This window comes from Herpailurus yagouaroundi, unplaced genomic scaffold, assembly GCF_014898765.1.
Source record: "Herpailurus yagouaroundi ecotype Mexico unplaced genomic scaffold, PumYag 164, whole genome shotgun sequence".
Classification (NCBI taxonomy): domain Eukaryota; kingdom Metazoa; phylum Chordata; class Mammalia; order Carnivora; family Felidae; genus Herpailurus; species Herpailurus yagouaroundi.
Window position 1 is genome coordinate 37,390,989 of NW_024412405.1, and position 11,157 is coordinate 37,402,145.

Genomic DNA, 11,157 nt, shown 5'->3' on the forward strand with positions numbered 1-11,157 from the left:
AGGGTTGATGGGGGGTGGGAGGGAGGAGAGGGTGGGTGATGGGTATTGAGGAGGGCACCTTTTGGGATGAGCACTGGGTGTTGTATGGAAACCAATTTGACAATAAATTTCATATATAAATAAAAAAAACAATCAAAAAAAAAGTGCTATGAAATACATGATGCATTTTGAAAAAATATAAATTTTAAATTCGGTTAAAAGGAAATTAAAAAAAAACTGAGCAAATTTATTACTCAAGAAAAAAATGGATAAATTTTAAACTAGCCTGCTACAAAAGTACAGTAGAACTGGGGCGCCTGGGTGGCTCAGTTGGTTAAATGTCCGACTCTCAGTTTCGGCTCAGGTCATGATCTCATGGTTTCGTGGGTTTGAGCCCCACTGGCACTGACAGTACAGAGCCTGCTTGAGATTCTCTCCCTCCCTCTTTCTACCCCTCCCCTCGCCCCCACTCATGCAGTCTCTGTCTCTCTCAAAATAAATAAATAAAACTTAAAAAATACATTAGAATCCAAACTTTTTGTATATTAATCATGTAAACTTTAAAAAATAGAACCTCATATTGAAAAAATTTAAATATACAGAGAATGAAGGAGGAAAGAATTCTCTAAAGACGTTTTAAACAAAATTTTATTAACATTTATTTATTTTTGAGACAGAGAAAGAGCATGAATGGGGAGGGTCAGAGAGAGAGGGAGACACAGAATCTGAAGCAGGCTCCAGGCTCTGAGTAGTCAGTACAGAGCCCCACATGGGGCTTGAACTCATGGACTGTGAGATCATGAACCGAGCTGAAGTTGGACGCTGAACCGACTGAGCCACCCAGATGCCCCTCTAAAGACTTTTTTATAAGCATAGTATTCTATTGACATCCACAGCTAACAATCACAACAACACAAAATAGGCTTGTCTCAATTATAAATATATAAACTAGAATCTTTTAGAAGACATGTATGAATATTCCAAGGAATGCTAACACGAATAAACAGGATTTTTACCAAGAACATAAATGTAGTTCAAAATTAGAAAATCTATCAACATATCATTTAACATGTCAATATGATAAAGGAACAAGATAATTTCTGTAGATGATGATAAGACATTTGATAAAATTTAAGATCAATGTGTGATTATTTAGCGAATCTTAAAAGTAGACTAGATTGTTGCCTTTATAACATAACACAAAATGTCCCATAAGAAGAGTCAGCTTGAAATCTTCCATCTGAAGTCAAGACCATGACAGAGGCCCCACCACAGTCATCATTATTTAAAATTGTTCTGAAAGTAGGAATCAACACAATTAGTCTACAAAGGATAACAAGAAATATAAAAAATTTAAAGACGCAAGCAATATTTTGTTGATAATGATTTTTATACTTTTAACCAAAGGCAGACAGACAGAAGGAGAAATAAATATGGTGACTAATTAAAAAGCAGTCATATATAGGTCCCAAATCAGATAAAATGTATAAGTGAAGAAAAGTTTCTATTCACAGCAAAGACATGTATAATGTCTCAGAAAGACAAAGAAATGTGTCATGAAATGACAAGACACAATGACAAGAAATGTGTAAGTGCAATTTAAAGAAAACTTTTAAAAATTCTACTGAGAGACTTTAATATAGAAGATTTGTAATAAACCTCAGTATTGTAAAGCTATCTATCTTTCTAATTAATACAATATCAATTACAAATGGTGTAGCATGTCTTGAAAAACAGACAATCTATTTCAAAAGTGTATGTAGAAATAAACATTATAAAAGAATTGTGAGAATTTAAGCATATAACTAATACTCCACCATTAAAATAGATGTTAAAATATGTCAATTAAAATAGATTGGTATTATTTGACATTAATTGACAGTTTATTGCCCCTTCAATCTGTGATGTGAGTAACCATCATATCTGTTTTTTCCTTGAAACTCTGTTATCCGCAGGCTGGTATCTTTTGTCTATGCAACAACAACAAAATATGTTTCCTGAAGTATTAGAGAGAGACTAACATTACTTTCTATTTTACAGGTGTCACACAGATTGTTCACCTTCGTCATTAGGGAATTCAACTTATCTGGGTTCAATTTTTTGGTTAAAATCACTTTCCAATTATTTTTCCCAGTAGTAACGTTCTCATCACTGTGACTTACTTTTCACTTATTTCAGAAACTATTTAATCACCAACAGCATATACTTTAACTAGGAAATCTTTACATATTACTGAACTCACCTCTGTATTACTTTATAGCTAGCCTTAATAAGTGGGATTTAATAAAAAGATACAAGAAGAAGTAAAGAAAACAACCATTTCAGGCAAACATAATGTTGCTTAGAACTTTATCTATGACCTCTATTATATTAAGAATCTGTCAGCAACCCAGGTGGCTAAACCAGGAAAAGAGTAATGTTTTTTTCAGAAACCAGTGCCCTTTGGGTCCATCTCTGATTCTCCATCATTATAGAGACTTGGCTACTTTCTCTCTTTTTTATCCATCTCCATGTATCTTGGTGTTTGTTCCTATTACACCAACTGGTTGGTTAACTCTCTTTTCTAGATGGTAACTCCAATTGAGAGGCAATAGATCCATTAAGATCCATAATTCCTATCTGAGAGAACCTTTTTACAAAACACTTTTAACTGTAGATTGTCTTCTTTGGGTCAGGTTCTATGTAAGTGGAAAGTGTCTCTGGGAAGGACTGGGGTCTCTGGCAGGCTTACTCTCTTCAGGAAACACGAGAACTTATATTCTCGGAAGAATGTTGAATACATCAGTTGTGGAATGACACTCGAGGAAATCAACATTTTGCACTAATTTTTATTAACTTCCTCTTACACTTTCATTCTTTCTAAATTCATTGCTCAAGAATACCGTATTTTATTTTGGGAATCCCTTGCTAACAACCCCATGTATTACTGCATTAAAGATTAGAAGTTTACGGCCCTAACTTTCTTCTTTGGTATCTTTGAATGAGGCTGATTTTGTTTTCATAGATTAAGTAACTTTTGTCTCCATAAATGGGTTAATTCTATAAGGGTAAACATTATTTAAATTTTTGTCACTCATTAATGTGATAATTTTCTATAGTGAAAGGAATTATGAAATATTATCTAAATTAATACCATAAAATGTATGCTTTATACATCCAGGGAACAATTTGGTAGCACATTTCAATATGTAAAACATATTCATCTATTACAAATCTAGAAAATCTTTTATAGAACTACCTGTAACTGCATGTATGTAACTACACTTGACTCCTTGTGTAAATGAGCAGACTAGGAAACAAATTCAGTATCTATAAATGAAAAATGGGTAATTGTAACCATACTATAGAAATTTACATAGATGTTAAACTGAACAAAGTAGATTTGTGAGTATTGATGTAAAAATATCTCCAATACAAATCTCTATGCACACGTATGTCTATGAAGATATTGGTGTCTTTCACACCATACTATTAAAAAAGATTGCTTTTGAGGTGGCAGTATTAAAGTGTGAGAAAAAAGAGTTTGCTGAGAAAAATTGTTTTTATTTTACAAACTTACAGATTGTTAAATTTATTTTAATAAGAAGATATTTACCAATTATGTGTCTAGACTTTGAATTTTTTAGTAAATTATATATAGGAACGTGCACAAACTATAAGTTTTCAGCTTGTTGAATTGCACATCCAGTACCTGGATCAAGAAATGGAACATTACTAGTGCCGCAGAAGTCTCTCTCATTCTCCTTCCTAGACAATACCTCCCAAATGTTAGCCACTATCCTGACTTAAATACCATTGATGACTTTTGCCTGATTTTGAACTTCCTTAAATGAGATGTTTCAGTATGTTTGCTTGATTTGGCTCTTTGTGTTATTGAATATTTGAATTTTTAGCAAAACGTATTTCATCTTCATGTTTTATAATATTCAGTTGTGTGAAAATACTGTGCGTTATCCATTCACCTGCTAAAGGACATTTGGATTGTTTCCAGTTTCTGGCTATTACAAAGAGAACTGCTGTGAACATTCTGTATGTTTCTTTTACTGAACATATGCACATATTTCTGTGGGCTATATACCTAAGAGTTCAATTGCTTGGTTATAAGGTATGCATTTGCTCAGCTTTTATAGATATTAGCAAACAGTTTTTAAAGTAGTTTTCAAATTTTTACACCCATTGGCAATATATGGGCGTATAGTGGGTACACATTCATTCCAAGACTTCGTATATATTTTTTTGTCTCTTTCTTTTTAGAATTTCTAGTATTTATATGGTAGTGTTTCATTTTGGCTTCAACTTTCATTTCCCCTATGACAACAACAACAAAAAGACAAGCACCTTTTTCCTCATTTAATAACCATTTAGATAACCACTTCTTGAAGTATGTGTTCAAGTCCTTTTGCACACATTCTATTGTGATGCCTCTCTTTCTCTTTTTTCCCCAGGTAAAATGGAGAATAAATATATAATAGACTAATAAAATTATATATATTTAAGGTGTACATTGTAATGGTTTTATATACATATACATTTTGAATTATTACCACAATCAAGTTAGTTAACACACTGATTATATCACAAAGTGAACCTTAAGTACCCTTAAGAGTGACTCTCTTAACAAATTTCAAGTATAAAATACATTATTCTGAACTATAATCACCCTGATGTACAATATATTCCCAGAAATTAGTCCTTTTATAATTGGAAGTTTATACCCTTAGACTGAAATCATCCCATTTCCCCCAACCTTCAGCCCCTGGTAACCCCTATCTTACTCTTGTTTCTGTAAGTTCAATTTATTTACATTACACATATAAATGAGATCATATAGTAGCCATTCTCTGTCTGGCTTACTTCCTTAACATAATGCCTTCCAGGTTCACATCCATGTTATTGCAAATGAGAGAATTTCATTTTTTTTCAATGGCTGAACAATACTTCACCATAGATATGTGTGTATATGTATGTATGTTTATATATGTATATGTGTGTGTGTATATATATATGTATATATATAGTGTATATGTACACATGTATGATCTGTATATATATATATATATATATATATAGCACACAATCATTCCCTTTCCCTTCATTCTTTCCAGCATGTATCTCTTGTCTTTTTTTTTTTTAATGTTTATTTTTGAGAGAGAGAGAAAGAGAGAGAGAGAGAGAGACAGAGAGTGAGCCTGAGTCAGGAGGGAGGCAGAGAGAGAGAGGGAGGCACAGAATCCAAAGCAGGATCCAGGCTCCAAGCTGTCAGCACAGAGCCTGATGTCATGACCTGAGCCAAAGTCAGATGCTTAACTGACTGAGCCACCCAGGAGCCCCTCTTTGCCTATTTTTAAACCTAGTTATTTGTTTTTTTGCTGTTGAGTTGTATGACTTTGTTATATATTTTGGATATTAACTCTGTATCAGATACATGGTTTGCAGATATTTTCTCCCATTTCAGAGGTTGCCTTTTCATTTATTATTTCCTTTGCTGTGCAGAAACTTTTTAGTTTGATGTAGTCCCACTTGTTTACTTTTGCTGTTTGCTTTTTGTTGCCTGAGCTTTTGGGATTATATAGAAAACAACATTGCTAAAATAAACATCAAGAAGCCTTTTCCTATGTTTTCCTCTAGGAGTTTTACTCTATCAGGTCATATGTTTAAATCTTTAATCCATTTTGAGTGGTGTTTGTATATGGCACAATCAAGAGTACAATTTTATTCTTTTGCTAGAAATACCCAGTTTTCCCAGCACCATTTATTGAAGAGACTGTCCTTCCCTTATCGTGTTTTCTTGACTCTCTTGTCAGAGATTAGTTGACAATATATGTGTGGGTTTATTTCTGGCCTTTCTGTTCAACTCTATTGGTCTATGTGTCTGTTTACATGCCAGTACCACACTATTTTTGATTACTATAGCTTTGAAATATAGTTTGAAATCAGGATGCATGATGCCTCCAGCTTTGTTTTTTCTCAGGATTGCTTTGGCTATGTGGGGTCTTTTATGGTTTCATATAAATTTTAGGGTTGTGTGTTCTATTTTTGTGAAAAATACCATTGGAATTTTGTTAATCATTCCATAGAATCTATAGTTTGCTTTGGGTAGTAGGTACTTCTAATAATATTGATTCTTCCAAACTATAAACACAGATATCTTTGTACTTATTGGGTCCTTGAATTTCTTTCATAAATTTCTTAGAGTTTTTAGTGTGCAGATCTTTCACCTCCTTCATTAAATTTATTCCTAAGTTTTGTATTCTTTTTGATGCTATTACAAATGGGATTATTTTCTTATTTCTTTTTCAGATAGTTTGTTGTTAGTGTGTAGAAATGCAACTGATTTTTTATCCTGTTGGTAACTGTTGATTTTTTATCCTGAAACTTCACTGAATTCATTATGTCTTTCTTTTTCTTATTGATTTATAGGATTAATTTGTATATTGGATATAAGTGTTCTGTCAGATATATGTACTTGAAGGATTTTTTTCCTCTTCTGAAGCTTGTATCTTTGAATAAAGGTTTTTAATATTAATGAAGTTAGTAGCATAAATTTTTGCTTCTTTATGATTAGCACATTTTGCATATTTTTAAAGAAATCATTTTTAAGCTAATGGCCTTGGAGATCTACTACTTTTTTTATTGCTTTATTGTGTTACCTTTGCTGTTCAAATCTATAAACCACCTGGGATTGATTGACTTTCATGAGTGATGTGCGGTCAAGATTCACTTTTTTTTCAGTATGGATGTTCAAAGAACAGAGTCCTATTTATTAAAAAGTCCATCATTTCTCTAGAACATTAATTACATTTTCACCTTTGAGTTAAATCAAGTGATTATAAGTATATGGATCTATTTCTACATTATTTATTCTGTTACACTGGTCTATTTGTTTATCCTTGTGTAGTACCAAACGGTCTTAATTGCTATAGCTTTAAAACAGGTTCTCAGGTCTGGTAAACTTGTGGGGTTTTTTGTTTGTTTTTGTTTTTGTTTTTGTTTTAATTTTTAATCTTTATTTTTGAGAGAGAGACAGAATATGAGCAGGGGAGGGGCAGAGAGAGAGGGAGACAGAATCCGAAGCAGGCTCCAGGCTCTGAGCTGTCAGCACAGAGCCCAACGTGGGGCTCACTCTCACAAACCGCGAGATTGTGACCTGAGCCGAAGTCAGATGCTTAACCGTCAGAGTCACCCAGGGGCCCCGGGTAAACTTGTGTTTAATATTTAAAATTTCTTGATCTGGAAGTAGCTGTCTGAGCAATATAGAAGCTATCTTTACATATTCAGTGAAACATGGGAGAAGAATGGGGTACTAGAATGTATGTTTTTGACTTTCAGTATTTTATTTCAGAGGAAGAGGACTTGTATAAGTGGCTGAGTGTGTTTTTTAAATTATCTGGTCTTTCTACAGGCTCATTTTTTGCAGGGAAGAGACATTTGATAAAGTATAGTCATCATATAGTTGCCTAGATAACATACAATTTTCCTTTTTCCAATTTTCTTCATTAAAAATAGAAGTTCAGTGCTGTTTTTTTGTGCAGTGTAACCAGCCAAATAATTACATTTCCCAACTTTCCTTAAAGACAGACCTGGTTCTTTCATATATTTCTAGAAAAAAAAATGCCCCTTCTTCTTGTATACTTCCCTTTTTGCTTAAAATATTGTCATGGTGTCTGGAATATTGAGCAACCATGTTTTTACAATGGCTTAAACTACACTTTGAGAACACAAACATGAGAGTAAATGTCACAACTAAGAGAAGTGACACAGAAAGAAGTATGGATGTGGTTGACACAATTCACTAGGTGTTTTTGGACATCAGTCTTTGGACTTTTTGTCATATGACAAACAGCTAACATTATTTGTTGCTCCAACATGGTCTGGTATTCTATTTCATGCAGTCAATGAAGTCATAATAGGAGCAACTATCTGTTATTCACTGTGGACTTCTGTCTCCCACCCATGAGAATTATCCCATATAATGTACTAATTGGGGAATGAACAGTTACTTTATTAGTGCTAAATAGGTATCTTAATGTATTGGTGTTCTGCTTTTATGTGAAGTGGCTCATTATTGTTTTGTTAGTCCTAGTAATTAAAATACAAGTTTTAAAGAATTATTTTGTACACGAGAAAGGATTCAAAGGTATTTATAAAATAAGATTGCTCTAAAAGACTTGCATTCCTCTACACTTTTATGAGAAAGAGATAAATAGTGGTTTTAGAGTTAGCAAGCAATTTGTTTATGTAAAGCTGGTAATTCAGGCAAACTAATGCATATTTGCCTTTGAAAAACAGACAAAAAATAAAGCAAATAAGAAAGCATCAGCAATAACAAAAGCAGTTAAAATAACTGTCCTAATAGATTTTAAATTTAAAATAAAATTTAAAAGTTAGCAAAAAGCTAATATTGAAATGAAGTTCAGAGAACCAGTAGCTCAATTAATTTTCAACATTCACAATTGATTCCTCAGATTGTTAATCTACACCAAGCTATGTTCATTTTTTTTTTTAATTTTTTTTCAACGTTTATTTATTTTTGGGACAGAGAGAGACAGAGCATGAACGGGGGAGGGGCAGAGAGAGAGGGAGACACAGAATCGGAAACAGGCTCCAGGCTCTGAGCCATCAGCCCAGAGCCTGACGCGGGGCTCGAACTCCCGGACCGCGAGATCCTGACCTGGCTGAAGTCGGACGCTTAACCGACTGCGCCACCCAGGCGCCCCGAGCTATGTTCATTTTAACAACTTACTGTTTCATAAAATACAGGTTTTTTTTTTTTTTGTTTTTTTTTTTAAGTTGGGAAAGGCATGGAATGAACTGCTTATATTCTCCCTAGTTAATTTTGGAATGTCTCCCACCTCTCACTTAGTGACACTAATTTTCTTCCATCTGTTGGAAAACTAAATAAAATATGAGCTGTTGTCCATTAAGCTTTGCAGAAATGGCAAATGCAAATACTTAGCCCTTTTTTTTCAGAGTTAAATATTGTGTCTTTTTGGTTTTTGGCTCATGTGTTTATTTTTAACCAATTTCAACATTTAAAATGTTTTCAGTTTTAAAATGTATCAAGTTAATTAAGTCATTAGTAAAATAATGAATACTATTTAAGTTCAGATATTGTCCATCATTTCTTTGGATTTGATATTATAGCAAGTGAATAGATTAATTCCATTGAAAGAAAACCTTAAAATCATGCTGATTCATTCAGTCTTCAATGTTTTAAAATTAGTAAAAGAAATTCATACATATATGCTTGGTAAAATCCAGGTACTATACAGAGAAAATAATCTATGGATACATATATTAAAAAAGATAATTGAGATGCTAATAGATCCTATGAAGATAATAAAGTAAATAATGTGATAGAAAACATGTGAAAGGGACTTTTTTGATAATGTTTGCATTGTAATTGAGCTAAGATCTTATGTAATTTAGGATAAATATACAGCTCTTCTAACAAAACTCCAACTGAATGATAATAGTTTAAACCATTTTTTTTCTTAGTCATGTAACAGTCTTTCAATTAGCAGTCCATGTGGTTGGAGTCCATTTTTCTTCTATATGTTGGCTTTTCTCCAAACCCCCACCCTCACCCCCAAGACATTGTCTTAATCCTTATGTCAGTAAGCATTCAATATAGATCTACAAGGTTCACATTTCAGGCAAAGAGAAAGAGAAAAGGAGAAAGGAAACACATGCCATTTTATTGAAGGACATCACCTAAAAGTAAATCAAATCATGTCTATTTACATCCCATTGGTGAGCACATAGTCACATCTGGTACCAATGAAACTGATTAAGGATTTTTTCATTGTAGCCAGATACAATATTTGAGTTCCGTTCCTAAGGAAAGACTGGACTTTGGATGACTAGCAGATTTTTACCTGAAATGAAGAGAAGGATCAAACTGTTGTTGAAATTGGGAGACAGTTTTCAAACCATCATTTCTCCAGATATTGTCTCCTTCTGCACCAGTCACTTTGGCTTCTCTTTCTCAAACACTAATGAAATGATTATTAGACCTTCTGATATTGTCCCGTAGGTGCCTGAGCTCTGCTTATATTTTCAGTCTTTTATTTTCTTTTGTTGTTAAGATTGGAAAATTTCTACTGGTCTATCTTTAACTTCATGAATCTCTTCTATTCCATTTCTACATCTACTACTAAGGCAATGCAGTGAAATTTTTATCTCATATGTTGTATTTTTCCATTATATTTGTTTCAGTTTTGTACCTGATTCTATAATATACTTTCAATTTCTCTGCTGAAAATTTCTATTAATTTTGACAGTGATCAACTTTGGCTCATGGCACTTGGTGATGAACTGCTTTAAGTCTGGCCGATGATGTCAACATCTGAGTCACCTTGGGATTAACATTTTTATTATAATTTTTTCCTAATGTTGGGCAGATTTTCCCAGTTCTTCCTATGTCAAGTGATTTTGGATTTTTTGGACATTATTAGTATCATGTTTTAAAAATCTAATCCCTGTTAAAATTCTTCAAAGATTTACTGTGCCCTCTTTTCTCTTATTTTATAGCCGGCTATCGACACAGCTAGGTTCCGATCAAAAGTTCTAATTTGCCTTCTATGGGCAGTGCTTCCAAAGTCAGTTCAGATGGAAAAGTCTGTACTCTGCTGTTTGAGCTTCCTTGTACCTGTTCTTTCAGGGATTTGTGTAGGACTTTGGTATTGGGCTCCACAATAATTCAGTCCTCCAAGCTTTTATCATGCTTATTGGTGACAATTCTGTTAGTGCCAGATTGGGGCGAGCCTGGGTTTTTGTCAGTTCAGATACGGTTTTTAGGTATCCCTTTCTCCATCCCCTACCTCCCCATTTTTCCCAGCCGCTTTTTGGCTGGCCGGGATCGCTTTTCCCTGTCTTCTGGCATGTAAGCTCATGGTTTAACCTTTTGTGCTGGTGTGCAATTTTGCAGCAGTGTGGCCACTCTGAGACAAAGCTAAGAGAGAAAAGAGAGAAAACAACATTAATCTCCCCACACACTTTGGGTTCATGGGGTCCATTTCTTGATTCCTCTGGGTTGGTGGAGGGGTTTTTCCTCAGCTTTTAGATACCCTGTCATGGCAGTGGAGAAGCTTCATGACTGGAGCTTTCTCAGGGCAGGGGTGAAATAGAAAAAGAAAAAAAAAATATCTTCCTCCCAATCCGTTCTCTGGCTAACAG